We start from the raw sequence: 15,898 nt of genomic DNA on the forward strand, positions 1-15,898 counted from the left end.
ATTGCTTCTATTAGAAGTGATCATGGAGGAGAATTTGAAAATAAAGATTTTGAATCATTTTGTGATGAACATGGCATTGAACACAATTTTTCTGCACCTAGAACCCCTCAACAAAATGAAGTTGTTGAGAGGAAAAATAGATCTTTAGAAGAAATAGCCAGAACTTTGCTTAATGATACATTTTTTCCAAAATATTTCTGGGGTAAAGCTGTAAATATTGCATGTTACATCATGAATAGAGCTTTAATTATACCTATCTTGAAGAAAACTCCATATGAATTATATAACAGAAGAAAACCAAACATTTCACATCTTCATGTGTTTGGATGTAAATGTTTTGTGCTAAACAATGGCAAAGATAACTTAGGTAAATTTGATGCAAAATCTGATGAAGGTATATTCCTTGGCTATTCATTGCACAGTAAAGCATTTAGAATTTATAACAAAAGAACTATGATTATTGAAGAATCCATTCATGTTTCTTTTGATGAAACTACTGCAATTTTTCCAAGAAAGGATATTCTAGATGATATTTCAGAATCTTTAGAAGAAATGCATATTCATGGCGAAGATCACAAAGGAAAAGGAGAGGGAAATGATGAAGACTTTCACATTGATGAAACAAAAACAAGTGTTGATCTTCCAAGAGAGTGGAGAACTTCTAGATATCATCCTTTTGACAACATCATCGGTGATATATCTAAAGGGGTAACAACTAGACACTTTCTCAAAGATATTTGCAATAATATGGCTTTTGTTTCTTTGATTGAACCTAAAAATTTGAAAGAAGCCATAATTGATGAACGTTGGATCATAGCTATGCAAGAAGAGTTGAATCAATTTGAAAGAAATAAAGTTTGGGAATTAGTTGAGAAGCCTGATAATCACCCAGTTATAGGAACAAAATGGGTATTTAGAAAAAAAATTAGATGAGAATGGGATAGTTATTAGAAATAAGGCTAGGTTAGTAGCCAAAGGATACAATCAGGAAGAAGGAATAGATTATGAGGAAACATATGCTCCATTTGCCAGATTAGAAGCCATTAGAATGTTATTAGCCTTTGCATCCATAATGGATTTTAAACTTTACCAAATGGATTTGAAGAGTGCCTTTTTGAATGGCTTTATCCAAGAGGAAGTATATGTAGATCAACCCCCTGGTTTTGAAAACTCAGAAAAGCCTAATCATGTTTGTAAACTGAAAAAGGCTTTATATGGCTTAAAACAAGCCCCTAGGGCTTAGTATGAACGTTTGAGTAAATTCCTTTTAGAAAAGGATTTTTCAAGAGGTAAAGTTGATACTACTCTTTTTATTAAATGAAAGTTGAATGATATACTTTTAGTACAAATCTATGTTGATGATATTATTTTTGGATCCACTAATGATTCTCTCTGCAAAGAATTCTCTCAAGATATGCAAAATGAATTTGAAATGTCAATGATGGGTTAGTTGAACTTCTTTCTTGGACTGCAAATCAAGCAAACCAAGAATGGAATATTTATCAATCAATCAAAATATTGCAAACTTGATTCACATATTTGGGATGGAAAATGCTAAACATATGGCTACTCCAATGAGTACTGCTTGCTATTTGGATAAGGATAAAACCGGTCAGTCAATAGACATTAAGAAATATCGAGGTATGATCGGATCTCTACTTTATTTATCTGCTAGTAGACTTGATATAATGTTTAGTGTTTGTATGTGTGCTAGATTTCAAGCAAATCCCAAAAAATCATATCTTAGTGCAGTTAAGAGAATCATGAGATATCTATTAGGCACTATTAATATAGGATTATGGTATCCTAAAAACTCCACTTGCAATCTAATAGGATACTCTGATTCTAATTTTTCCGGTTCCAAAATTGATAGAAAGAGCACTAGTGGAACCTGTCATTTCATTGGATCTGCTCTAGTTTCATGACATAGTAAGAAACAAAATAGTGTTTCTTTATCCACTACTGAGGCGGTATACATTTTTGCTGGCAGTTGTTGTGCATAGATGCTTTGGATGAAACAACAACTTTCTGACTATGGAATAATTCTTAATCATATTCCCATTAGATGTGATAACACGAGTGCTATAAACCTATCTAAAAATCTTGTTCAGCACTCAAGAACCAAGCATATTGAGATTAGGCATCATTTCTTGAGAGATCATGTTCAAAAAGGGGATTGTGTACTAGAATTCATTGATACAGAGAATTAGTTAGCTGATATCTTTACAAAACCTCTCCCTAAAGAAACCTTCTTTGCCATTAGAAGAGAATTAGGACTTTTAGATATCAATGACTTAGATAAATAGTTAACTCGATTGATTGTTATTTTCTTTCTTTATGATTGAGTTTGTTTCTGATGGTTATTATTGATTGTGGCTTCATGATTGTCATTGATTGTCTTTGTTTGTGTTTTGATGATTGTTTTTGTACTTTTAATTGTGCTTGATGAATGTAGTTAAGAAGTTTATGATGTTTTTTTTTATCTTTGATTGTTGTTGATAATAGTTACAATGAGTGTGTAGGTTTTATGAGTAAACAATGGTTAGTTTTTATAGAAAAAGCTATGTTTTAAGGTCTGGTAATCGACTACCACTCCCTGTAATTGATTACCATAAAATAGCAGGCTGTAATCAATTACACAAGGCTGTAATCGATTACCCTAAAGCCTGGTCAGTTACAGGATAAGCTTGTAATCGATTACAAGAAGCTGTAATTGATTATAGCTCATCCCTGCCTATAAAAAGCTGCACTTTCGCAGAACCCTCACTCTCCTCTTCTCCTTGACGGTGTCCAACCTCCTCTAAACTTCAAATCCTCATAACTTTCTCGTTTCTTGGCCAAATTACTTCAAACAAAGCTCAAACTTCTTCTTTTTTTAATTCTCCAAAAATCCTACCTATCAGAATTAGCTGAAACAAGCTCCAATGGCAGAATCTTCAAAGAAACGAAAGGGATCCTCCTCCACCACCACTACTGTAGGCCACCGTCACCATGGAACATTCGATGACCCACCAGCATCCATTCCTCCTTCCTTTTCATCTCCCAGGTCATTAACTCTATTTTCCTCTGATGATCAGTGTCAGAGGAATTATTCCCAATTTTGAAAACGCGTCATTCTTGACCCTAAATATTTAGATATTGAATTCTTTGATGGTGAAACATTTAATTGTTACCAAGTTGTTTCAAAATTTTGAACTGGTTGAATTCATGCCTATGAAACTGCCTTATTTTCCTGAATTAGTTAGGGTCTTTTATAATAATCTGAAAATTCAGGATGAAGTCATTTATTCCGAGGTGCATCAAATTCCTATTATTATTGATCAATCCTTATTTTATTCATTGAATAAGCTGAGCAGTCAAGGAGTTCCTTTTGAGGGCACTCTTGTTGATGACTGGAAACATGTTTATTCAAGTCATGATGCTCGAAAAATGGTTTGCAATGACCATGCTGGCATGACTAGCAAATTGCTTGTTGGGTCATTTACCTTTGAGTGCCGCATCATGCACCATATTCTTTGTCGAATTTTGCTTCCTAGGTCTACTAATCTTGCCCAAGCCTCTGAGGAGGATTTAATCTTGTTATGGGCTCTTCAAGCTGGTCATCAGATTGACTGAGGGCCCATCTTGTTCGGCACCGAATGCATAAGGCATTACGGGCCAATGCACTGAATGCATCAGATTGACTAGGCCTATCGAGTTACTTTATTTCTCCAGCATTTCAATGTCCCCTTAGATGATGAACCTTTTGTCAAAGTTAAACGCTCTTTTGCTATTGGTGTTGGTGCTATTACATCTTTTGGTTATCGGAAAGATATGGATGGTCAGTGGATGTGCAAGCAAGACCTGCCACCTCCCATTCCCGATAAGCGTACACCATCTCCACCACTGCAACGAGATACCTCTTATTCTCTCTTGATTGAAACCCTCACTGAGCTCCGAGATCTTAGAACTTTTTTTGGTGAGCGCTTTGCTGCGATGGATTCTCGTATCACCCGTCTTGAAGACGATATAAGTTTTATCTGGCATTGCTTCGATCCACCTGCAGATTCTTAGCTGTTTTCTCATGTTCTACGTCGTTCATTTTCTGGACATTTTTACTATTTAGCCTTGTATTTTGGCTTTAGAAACTTGGTACTTTGGTTAACTTTTGGATATTTATGCTTTTGATTGCTTTTTGCCTTGGATATTTAGTTTATGATTTGTTTTTTGTTTGGATATTTAGCCTTTGATTGGCTTTTGCTTTGGTTTGGATATTTATAATTTGCTTGACTTATGTTGTGGTTGATTAAGTTTGTGGATGGGTTAAGCTACTTGCTTTGGATATTTTCTGGATTTGTTCTTTTCTCCAGTCGTTTTTGGCTTTTTGATGTTGCAAAAGGGGGAGAGAAACTAAGGGTAGATATTATCTAAAAACTAGGCCATAAATTCCAATTTTAAGGGGGAGTAAGGATGAGTGCACACATTACAAATTATATATTGTTTATCTTGTTCTCAAATTGTTGTCATCATCAAAAAGGGGGAGATTGTAGAAGCATATGTTGTATAAAGCTTTTGATGATGCCAAAAAGATGAACGCTATTCAAGATTGATCAAAGTCAAGATCAAGAATTCAAGAGAAATAATTAACAATTAGTCCATTGTATGTTAAAAGAATTCCTTAAAAGAGACAGCAAAGGTTTGGCCATAGGTTAATTCTTCAAAACAACTTACAAATTTTTTTAAGTAAAACTGTTTTTGAAAATATGTTTTCTCTCTGATAATCGATTACCAGAAGCAAAAATAAGTTTTAAACAGTTTTAGAAAATTTGAATTTAAATTTTGAATGTGTAATCGATTACCAAGAGATTGTAATCGGATTACCAGAGGCAAAATTGTTTTAAAAAAACTTTCAGAAAGTTTTGAATTTAAATTTTAAATTGTTTAATCGATTACAACAATCGTGTACTCGATTACCGTTACCAGTCACGAAATTTTGAAATTCAAATCTGAAGAGTCATAACTCCTCAAAATTAACTGTGTAATCGATTACCACATATCTATAATCGATTACCAGTGAGGAAATTTTGAAAATAACTCTGAAAAGTCACAACTATTCACAAGTTTTTTTAAGGCCACCAAAGGCCTATAAATATGTGACTTGAGTTCGAAATTCTTTAGAGTTTTTCAGAACAATAATTGTCATATCCTCTCAAAAGAAAACCTTTGGCCAAACACTTGCAAAATCATTAAGGATTCTTATAAGATCTTCATCTTGTAACATTCCTCTCTATAAGAGAGAAATCTTCTTCTTCTTACTTCAAAGAAAACAACTGTTATTCAAGAGATAATAGGTCTCTTGATTTGTAAAGTTCTCTGAACACAAGAGAAGGGTGTCCCTGTGTGGTTCAGAAATTGTAAAAGGAATTTACAAGTTAGTGGAAATCTCAAGTGGATTACTTGAGGACTGGACGTAGGCGCAGGGTGTGGCCAGACCAGTATAAAACTAAGTTTACATTTCTTTCTTCCCTAAACTTCTTTAATTTATTGCATTTTATTTTGGCGTTTTTTATTTTAAAGAAGTATCAATTGATTTATTCTTTACTTCGTTCATATTAATTCTGCATATTCTATTTCAAGAGAGAATTAAAATTTGATTATGGGAAATTTTTTAAACTTAATTCAGCCCCCTCTTAAGTTATTAAGGCCACTTGTTTAACACTACTATCCTTCTTTTCCTTCAGCTTTTCCCACAATTCCTTTTTTTTTTTGTTGATATCGCACGACGTGTACACATTAACAATAATAACCTCCCACCCTTTTTCTTTCCATACCCGTTGTAGAATAATATACCCAATCCTACCTATGATCTTCTCAAAACAAACACATCCCCATTCCAGATGCACACAAGTCCTCCAACTGAATTCACTGAAGGATTCTCAATCCATTTGAAATCCCCACCCTCCTGAAGTGCCTGAAATAATAATCTTCCCACTACCTCTTTCTTTGTCTCCTTAATACACAAAATTTGTATCTCCTCCTTATTTTATTCATCCCCTCACATATCTCCACCCTCCTATCTTTTACAACCCTTGTGATTTCATTGGATAAATAATTTTGTCTCGCTCTTGGGGTTTCAAGAACACTAGAAGAAGCTTGACTAACATCAACAAGGCCTTCTATCAAACCCCTTTTAATTCCACACTCCATCAACACAAATTTTTAAAATCCGAGGAACTATTATATCCACCCTTATTACCTCTTGACATGTTGTTGTCGTGGGTCTCGTCCAAGGATGCAACCTCATTAGTTCCTTTTGTGCACTTTTTCTTTGCAATAATAGATATAATGTGACTACTTGTTTTTCTAAGGGGCCAAAACGATTTTTGCATGGGACCATGACATCTTCTATCACTTCCGGAGCACTCACTTTTGAGCTTATCAATATATTAGGTTATGAAGAACCCGACCCAACAAGTGGCTCATATGGACCCCTGATCACCTCAACTAGACCATTCCCCTCATTAGACTTTGGTTCCGATCCATCTCCAACTCTAGTTGTCGTAGATGTGTGTACTGAATTCACTTCCTTGCATTATTTAGAAATCATTACTTTTTCCTACGCCTAGGAGAATAAGATTCTCACATTCTTGTATATCTTTTTGACTTTGGGACTGCAAAGCTTCTTATTCACACTCCTTCTTCTCCTTTTTGTTATCTGACCATACTGTTGACTTCGTAGACCATGACCACATCTGGTTCTCCACCATCATTTCTAATGGCCTCTCCATCACCATTGCTTGTAATGGCCCTTCGACCATGTCCACATTTGGTTCTCCTCGCTGGTGGCTGCCTTTATGAGGTTGCCACATTGGGTTAATGATGAAACCATCCCCCTCGTCAATGACAGAGCACTCCAAATTTGATGACATAACCTCCACTCTAATATTACTTTTACTCATGGAATCACCATTCGAGGAAGCTCCCTTGTTCCATAACCAACACTTACATTGCAACACCATTGAAGATGTTTCCTCCATAACTCTCTCTTGGTGAACCAACGCACTAATTTGGACTCTCTTGTACACATCCAGGATCTTATGAGCACTACTTTTCACTAGAACACGCACATACTCCAACTTACCATACTTCTCAGTATCCTTATCCATTTTCACCACCATGCCAAGCTCCCCCAACTCCTCAAAGAATCCTTTTAACCCCCAGACATTAAGCGAAAGACCAAAGCATCATACCCATACTAGTCTATTGCATATGGTAATTTATGGGCTCCACTTCCTGATCGAATGGAATAAAGATATGAAACCTTCATCTCCCTTTTCTATCCTTTCTTGTGAAGTTTTTTCACCCATCCCAAAGATTAACACTAATTTGTCACCCAAATACCTAAGTTTCAACTCTCTATTTTTCTCCATAAAGAAAACATCTTGAAGCTTATCAAATATTACAACATCCTTCAAACTTCTGACTAAGCTTTGGTATAGCCACTCCATCCCTTCTTCCACAATCTCAACCACCCAAGCCTTTCATGCCTCTTTTCCAGCACTCATGCCTTTTAGTTGTTTAGGTCTCTATTGGCTTTGCACGCCACTCATCCCAACTACATCTCTTGCTTTCTCATGCAAGTTGTTCTTGTTCCTTCTCGCCTCTGCATATTTAAAACATAGAACACTAGGAACTTGCTTAAGATGAGAACCTCCTACACCATTCCCCACTGTTCTTCCAGCTCCGCTTGCCCACCCATATCCTTTCTTAAAATGTGGCATATTTGCATGTAACTTTGTGTCCCTAAACATAATCGAGTCCAATTGTGTTTCTAGTAACCTATCATTCTTCAATCGCAGAAACCTCACAAAACCATATCTATAACCCATTTATCTCTTTTGTTTACGATAAATATCCCCCACACTCTGCAATATTTTGGAAAAATCCTCCACAAATCATTTTTGTCAACTCCATCAGGGATCCTAGAGATGAAGAAAGTTGAGATATCTTTTATTCCAGCTCATTCTTGTGTTTTGAAACCCACCCTCGTTCTCCCCCTTCCTCACATTCTCTCAACCTCTCATTCTCTCTCTAACTTCTATTAAGGACTAATGTAATCAACTTCAAATGGGCGCAATATGGATGATGCCACTGGAAAGAGCTTACATAGCTGATGCCTATCTTGGCCGACATGAAAGAAAGAGAAAATAAAAAACATAAAGTACACAATGCTCTTAATTGCATGATAATTGCTTGTCTACATTACCCTTTGAATCCCTTTTGGTTTTTAAATATCGATCTACAATCAATGGATTTTTCACCTTCAAGTAATTTGATGAGATCTCAAATGTCATTGTCGTACATAGATTTTATCTCATCATTCATGGCATTAATCAACTTTCAAGAGTTATAACTTTGCATAACTTGACTAAAGATAATTGGATCTTTCGTAATCAACCCAATGTCATTATTATGTTCTTGAAGAAATACAACATAATCATATCAAATTGCATAACTTGACTAAAGATAATTGAATCTTCTTAATGACACTTTTTGAGGCTTTTAAGTTTGAACTATAAGAGATGCATGGGGAGGAATCTTAGTGTTGTCTTGTCCTTGAATGATGTTAAGAATAACATTATTATTGTTTACCATATTCATATCTTAAACAATAGCATGTACAAAGGTTTGTGTATTGTCAATAACGTGTTCTTCATAGAGAACACTCCTTATATTTTGTTCACCTTCAAGCTCAAGTTCTTCAAGGAACTTAGCATTCCTTGTTGTAGATACCCAATTTTGTCCGGGCTAACTAAAAAAAATGAAAAAAAAAAGTAAGGAAATGGAATGCAAAAATACACAAAAAAAAAAAAAATATAGCAAAGATGAGTCTAAACAAGAGAAAAGAAAAAAAAATTAAAAAAGAAAAAAAAATCTAAAAAAGGTAGTTTAAAAATAAAATACAAAAACAATTCAGATTTAATAAGAAAAAAAAGATCACAGTACTGACAACACAAGCACGTACTGGCCATTTTTCATAGTGCTCCCAAAACACTCTTCTCCATGTTTCTTGCGCCAACCCTTTTTGGTCCAAACTTCCCAGCCTTTTCCCCACCACAACAAAGCACTATGTTTTTCTCCCACGCCAATTCCAAAAGGGAAGACATTACGGACTTGAGCCATTTCTGGCTGGGTTGACTTTGGCACTATTCATATATAACCACCTACGGTGTTACAAACCTTCACGGATGCACCATTACAACAAAACAAAATGCACCAGAAAAAAATTGAAAAAAAAGAAGGAAAGTTGTAAGCATAAAAAGAGGGGAAAGATCACCAACGTTAACAACAATAGTGTGGTTGTAGAAAGCAACCAATTTTCTTTCCTGGTTTTCTTTTAATAATTTCCTTTTCCTTGAAAATCATAAAGTTGTTTGTGCATGGATTCTGCTCTAGCAATGTGTTTTTGGCTGGTTATTTTTTGTCTCACACAAAATGGTGCACTCTTAAAGCTCTCTCTCTCTCTTCTATAAAATCTCTCACAGAAAAAAAAAAGGTTCCACTAAGCATATTTTCATTCATCACACCACGTCTCATTCATTCATAATTTGCTCTCCCACTTGGCCTTTCCCACTCTCACTAAAAAACTATGGAAGTGACCTTTGAGCCTCCATAGCAGACCAGCTACAAACCATCCCTCACTTCAACATTTGTAACCCACAAATACTGCACACATAAAGTCATAGAGATACTCACCACTCACTTGCTATTTTGGCTCTCACTCACATTTTCTCTCACGCATATATAATCCTTAACTGTCTCGTCAATTTCCCTCTTGCACAGTCAACACCAGTGTGCCATGCATGTACCTCCACAAGTCCATCTCTGGGGCCATGCTGAGTGTAGTAAGGGTTCCTCCCCTTTTGTGTTTTTAGCGTCAAGTGTGATTTTTAGGGGTTTGAAATCTTATTCTTTCTGATTCATATCAGCATTATGAATTTTGTTATTTGGTTTACCTGCTTCATTATGAAAAATGGTCCTTTGTGTGTCATTTCTCTCTTTTGAATACTCATTTTCATCTTGAATAAGGAGCCACTACTAAAAAACTTGTTTTTTACAACGCACATTCTAAGATGGTTATATGCAAACCGTCTTAGAATGTGACGCGATGACATTTTTGTAATTAAGATCACTGTATTTTATTTTTATGATGCACATTCTAAGACGGTTATGAAAAACCATCTTTGAATGTGACACAGTGGCATTTATATGATTATTGGAAACCTAAACGACGACGGGTTTCAAGAAAGAACCATCTTAGAATGTTTACTAAGTTACTAACCCTTGTTCTCATTCATTTCATTTCCAATCATGGCTTCAATCTCAGGCATTTGCTCATCCTCCCCATCTCTCAACCACTCCACCCCAAAACAACGCCACACCTCACTCCTCCCCTCCAAACCTTCCCCGCCATGCTCCCTCACGCGTGAGGCTCCCGCGCCGCAGCAACAGCTCTCCTCAATAACTAAATCTCTCAACACTGGACTCGAGAAGGAGCCACATGCGCTATGGCGGCGCTAAGTGGAGTGGCTCTACCAGTACAAGGAGCTGGGACTCTACCTGGATGTGTGCCAGGCCAGGTTCACCGATGAGTTCGCCCGCAAAATGGAGCCCCACTTCCACGCCGCCCTCCGCGCCATGGAGAAGCTTGAGAAGGGCGCCATTGCGAACCCCGATAAAAGGTGAATGGTGGGGCATTACTGGCTTAGAGACTCTGCTCGTGCGCCTTCTTCGTTCCTCAAGGGCGAATGGTGGGGCACTACGGTTGTTTGATTTTAGAGCCAAAATCTGTGCCTCCTCCAAAGCGAACAGGGTGGATTGGAAGAGGAAAGTGTCACATGGAAAAGGCCACCACAGATCTAAAGCGCAATGGAAAGGATCTGAGCGGTCGCGTTCATCTACTCCCCTGCTGTGTCAAGCATGAAAGTCCCATTCATTGAATCTAATAGTAGCATATGACAAATAAATTGATTCAAATAATTCAAAAGGATATGTCAGTTAATGTTTACTTCCAGTTTTGAAGCTTACCTTACTAGATATTTGCTTTTGGGTACAACTACATAATCCCATGACACACTGCAATACTTTTGTATTTACTGCACGTTTCATATTTGGGAACATTCTACAAAGTTATTGTGGAATAGGATTTCATTTGAACACTTGCTTTTCCATTTATACTACTTCAAGTGGTAGCAATTGCATTGTTAGGCTACACCATTTTTTTTCTCTGTCTTGTGATGAGGTAAAATCTCACAAATATTATAACTTTGATCTAAGGAAGCAATGGCATGGAGAGGAAATCTTTTGAAAAACATAAAAGAACTTCGGTTTTTGATGTGCCAGTCATCACCTGCAAGCTCACCCATAAGGTTATAAACAGATATTTTACCTTTCTTTGGGCTGAAATTTCTCAGCATTATTTATTATTTTTGTATGTTGCTTGGTTGTTTAGTTATACTTACATGCCATATGTATTTGAATATATACGAGTTCTTATTCTTTTTTGATATCCCAAGGCTTTTGTGGAAAGGAATTATAAGGAACTAAAGACATTGAACCCAAAATTGCCCATTTTAATCCGTGAGTGTAGTGGAGTTGAACCCCAATTATGGGCAAGATATGGTACAACCATCTTCAATTTAATTCTTTATCTTTTACATTTGAATTTTTCACCTTGTGTCTTGTATTCACATTTTGTATCACCGTTACCAACCCTTTCCTGCCCTGGTTTTTATAATAGGAACTAAGGATTTATAAATTGACATTAATGCACTTAGACAAAAGCTTGGTTAATATGTATTGTCCCCTTAATTTCATATCTGAGGCTGCAAAGTTATGGAAAAAAATAGAATTCAGTGGGGCTGCAAAGTTATGAAAAAAATAATAGTACTAGTTTCCAGTAGAAAGTAAATTTTAATATTATCCCAATTTTGACTGTTATCCAAAAGCAAAATAATAGTATTAGTTGCCAGTAGAAAGTAAATTTTAATATCATCCCACTTGCTTTAAGAAAGGCCCGAAAGTTACATATAATTATGTAATGTTGATTAGCTTCTAGCTTATGGGAGCTTTTCAATTGTAAAATTCAACTATTAAAAACATTTCCAAGGCAAGAATTCTAGTTTATAAAGGGAGCTTTTCAATTGTCCATCTTTGACGTGCCTTTCTGATTATATCTTGTTAAGGTATCTTTTTTTATTTGCATCATTTTCAAAATCTATTTGTGATGGACCCTGATTTCCTATAATTTGTTCCGTAATTCTAGATTTGGGTGTTGAGAAAGGCATCAAATTGGAAGGCTTGTCAGAGGCACAGATCTTTAAGGCACTTGAAGATTTGGTAAATATTTGACTGCTAAATATTTTACCGCTAAATATTCGTCTCTTTTCCACCTTTATCCATGTTTTTGGTGTATGCTAAATATTTGGCTGCGAAAAAGTAATGACAAATCTTTTGGTTCTAGAATTTATAGATTAAATGTATTGGTGTTTTTTGCTATATATGTATCATTTGCCTCTTATGTTGTTAATTAAGTGTATGATAAATTGCATAAATTTCCTCTTATGTTTTTTTACTATTTAGAGGTAATTAATTTAATAGGTTTTTAATTTTTTTTTAAATATATTGAGGATTCTAAGACGGTTCTTTAGATTTAGAGAACTGTCTTAGAAAGGGATGCACATTTTAAGATGGTTGTTTCTGGGACTGTCGTCGAAAGTCTTGATTTTTTACGACGTTGGCTACAAAGACGGTTCAAAACCACCTTTGAATGTGTTGTAGAACCGATGTAAAAACACGCTTTTGTAGTAGTGAGCACCAAATACTTGTTCATTCTCCTTTTCTGTAAGTTCTGAAATATCTTTTTGAACAATATATTTAGTTTTTTTTTCATGCATTTGCTTTTCCGTTCTTTGTGCTTGATAGTCCACTACTTATTCACTAATTTTAGTGTCACTTTTTAAATGTGGAATTGAAATTATCCATTAATTTTTTATAAAGTTTTCACATGTTCATCAAAAGCCAAAGAAAAGTCGATAAGTGAATATATAAAACCATGTACTGTTTACAAATAAAAACATTGTGTGGTTATAATAAAACATTTAAAGATAAATAGTTACAACTTAACTAGGAAAATAAAAAAAAATTAAGTAAATGAAATTATCAAAGTGAAAAAAGAGTTTGATTGGATGTATATCTTTTTTTACATTGGTGTCGCAACTAGGTGTATCCCAAATTTCTCCCTTGAATAATTTCAATCATAACAATGGAAAAATATTGATTAAAGGAAGGATTAATTAGATGTGATATCTTCTTAATCCCAAAATTTTGGGACACAAATTGTGATGGCTTAATGTTTTAAAACATATCTCTAAATTAGCCCTTTTAAATGAAATTTACATTTCTACAAAAATAAAGATTTCATAATTTAAAAAAAAAAACATAAAAACCAATAGCAAAAATATAAAAATAACTAATACACAAATATTTTCTACAAAAAACTACACAACTTTGATTCTCCGTTGCACCTAGAGATGTGTAGGAGCAGGGATCACTATTGTAGAGTTAAAAAATAATATTAATCCTCTTTTTTCATAATAATAAAATAAAATTTGAGTTTCATAAAAAATAAAATAAATACACATAAATCTCTTTTTAATTAGTTTTGTGTGAGATAAATATTTTGAAAGTTATAAATATTTTGCTTATTTAATTAGGATATTAACATCTTCTCTACTCGTAATTGACTCTCAAACTTGTATTCTGGTTTTAAAGATCATTTTAAAGGTTCTTTTTAATGTTTTCGCTAAAATAAATATTGGTGGTGACTCTTTTTATTTTAATTTATTTTTTTGTCGTTTCATTGTGACCCTAGTTGTGACATCTATCTCAAGGAAGGATCTTGTAGTGAGATTGTAAAACTTATACTCGCAAGAACATTCCACCCGACCAACAAAGCATCAACTAATTGTCTTTTGAGTCAAACTTGCCTTCATATGATATATAAGGCCTCGCTTCAACTAGTCATCCCAAATGTCCATGTACCTAATATTTGGGTTTTTTCAAGTCCATAACTCATAAGGAGTCTTAGCGGCTACTTTACTTGGTACCCTATTATGGATGTAAATTATGGTCTTTAATGTCTCTGTTCAAAGTGACAATGGCAGATAAAAATGACTAATCATATTTCTTACCATATTCTTAAAAGTTTTGTTTCACCATTCTATAACTTCGCTCATGTTAGGTTTGCTCAATATTGTGTATTGTGGAACAATTTCACTCATTGAGGAAAAGTGAGAAGGGCATTAGACTTTACTCACCTAATCTGCTATATTTATCATAATATTCATCACTATAGTTAGATTTGATATCCTTAATTTTCAATCTTAATTTCTGTTTTGTATCATGCAGCTTTGTTTGGGATATTTCGTTATAGGAATGCTCAATATCAAGCATGTAAAGATTATCAATTAATAAACTATAATCAATAACATTTGAATCAAGTGGGAGACTAACTTTATTATTTTCAAATGAACAATAATAACCAGATTTGTCCACAATATATATAGAAATTAAATTTCATTGAATAGATGATGCAACATATGTTTCAATCAAATAAAAAGAAACCAAACTTTAAAAGTAATCTAAAAGTTCCTATAATCTCAACTACAACTTTTATTATGATCAACTAGATAAATGAATATTTCAATATCACTTGGCAAATGACTTTGTAGGCAGCCTGCATAAACATACTTATGTGAATAGTAACACAAAATCTTGCCTACTAAGTGTCCTGGGCTTAAAAACTAAATTAATTCAAAAACAAACAATAGTGAAAAGTTTATCCTTATTCACAATACCGTTTGGCGTACTTGGGACAACATTGCTGAAAACACTATCATTTTTTTCTCTCCTAAAAATACTTTTATTGAAGAATAACTTGTCACAGGTGGTGGAATCGGTTCGAGTTGTGAGTTCAATCATCCATGTGATAAAAACTTGTATAAATTGGTGTGACTCACCGATTTTCTGAGTAATTAAACCTACCAATATATTCTTAGTTCCTGCACACGCCTATGAGTTCACTTTCTCATACTCCTATCACATATCACTTGTGCTGCAACTTTCATATTCTCTCCAAATTTTGAACGTACCAAACCCATAAGTGTAAGAAATTAATCCAATTTTTACTTGGATTGGGGTTCTAACCTAATGGCTCTTTAAAAATTTCTTCTAGTTCACCAACTTAATGTTATGATACATTTATGGTAATTATAACTTGTATACTATATAAATCTTCCTCACACACATATGTTCATGAGGTTTAATTATGATCCAGTAGTTTGATCAATGATTCATCAATCTAGTACTATATTGCAAAGTAATATCAATAAATAGAAGAAAAATTAATGAAACAATAAATTACTAAAACTATATATTTTTTAAATTATCAAATTATAATGATTTTTTAATAATAATATTTAGATAATAAGTGTCTTAAAAATATTATTTGAAAAGTAATTTATAATTTTTATTTTAATAATTAATTTATAATATAGAATAACATTAAATATTATATTTTTCTTCTAATTTTATACTTAGTACCCTTGAAAGACTATTAACCTTTTCCTTAATATTTATTATATACATGCAGATTTAAAGCAGCCATCGAATGTGGAGAATATGGAATTCAAAAAAACGAAAAATAAAATAAAATAAAGGGTAAATAGTCACTTTTTTCTCTCAATGTGTAATTCGCTGACAAGGACGTCCTTGAAAGATGAAAATACAAAATTTAGTCTTCGAAAGTGTAAAAAGTGCGACAAATATATCTGATCATTCACTTTTGTCCGTCACCGTT

The sequence above is a fragment of the Glycine max genome, chromosome 2 (genome assembly GCF_000004515.6).
Source record: "Glycine max cultivar Williams 82 chromosome 2, Glycine_max_v4.0, whole genome shotgun sequence".
NCBI classification, from domain to species: Eukaryota; Viridiplantae; Streptophyta; class Magnoliopsida; order Fabales; family Fabaceae; genus Glycine; species Glycine max.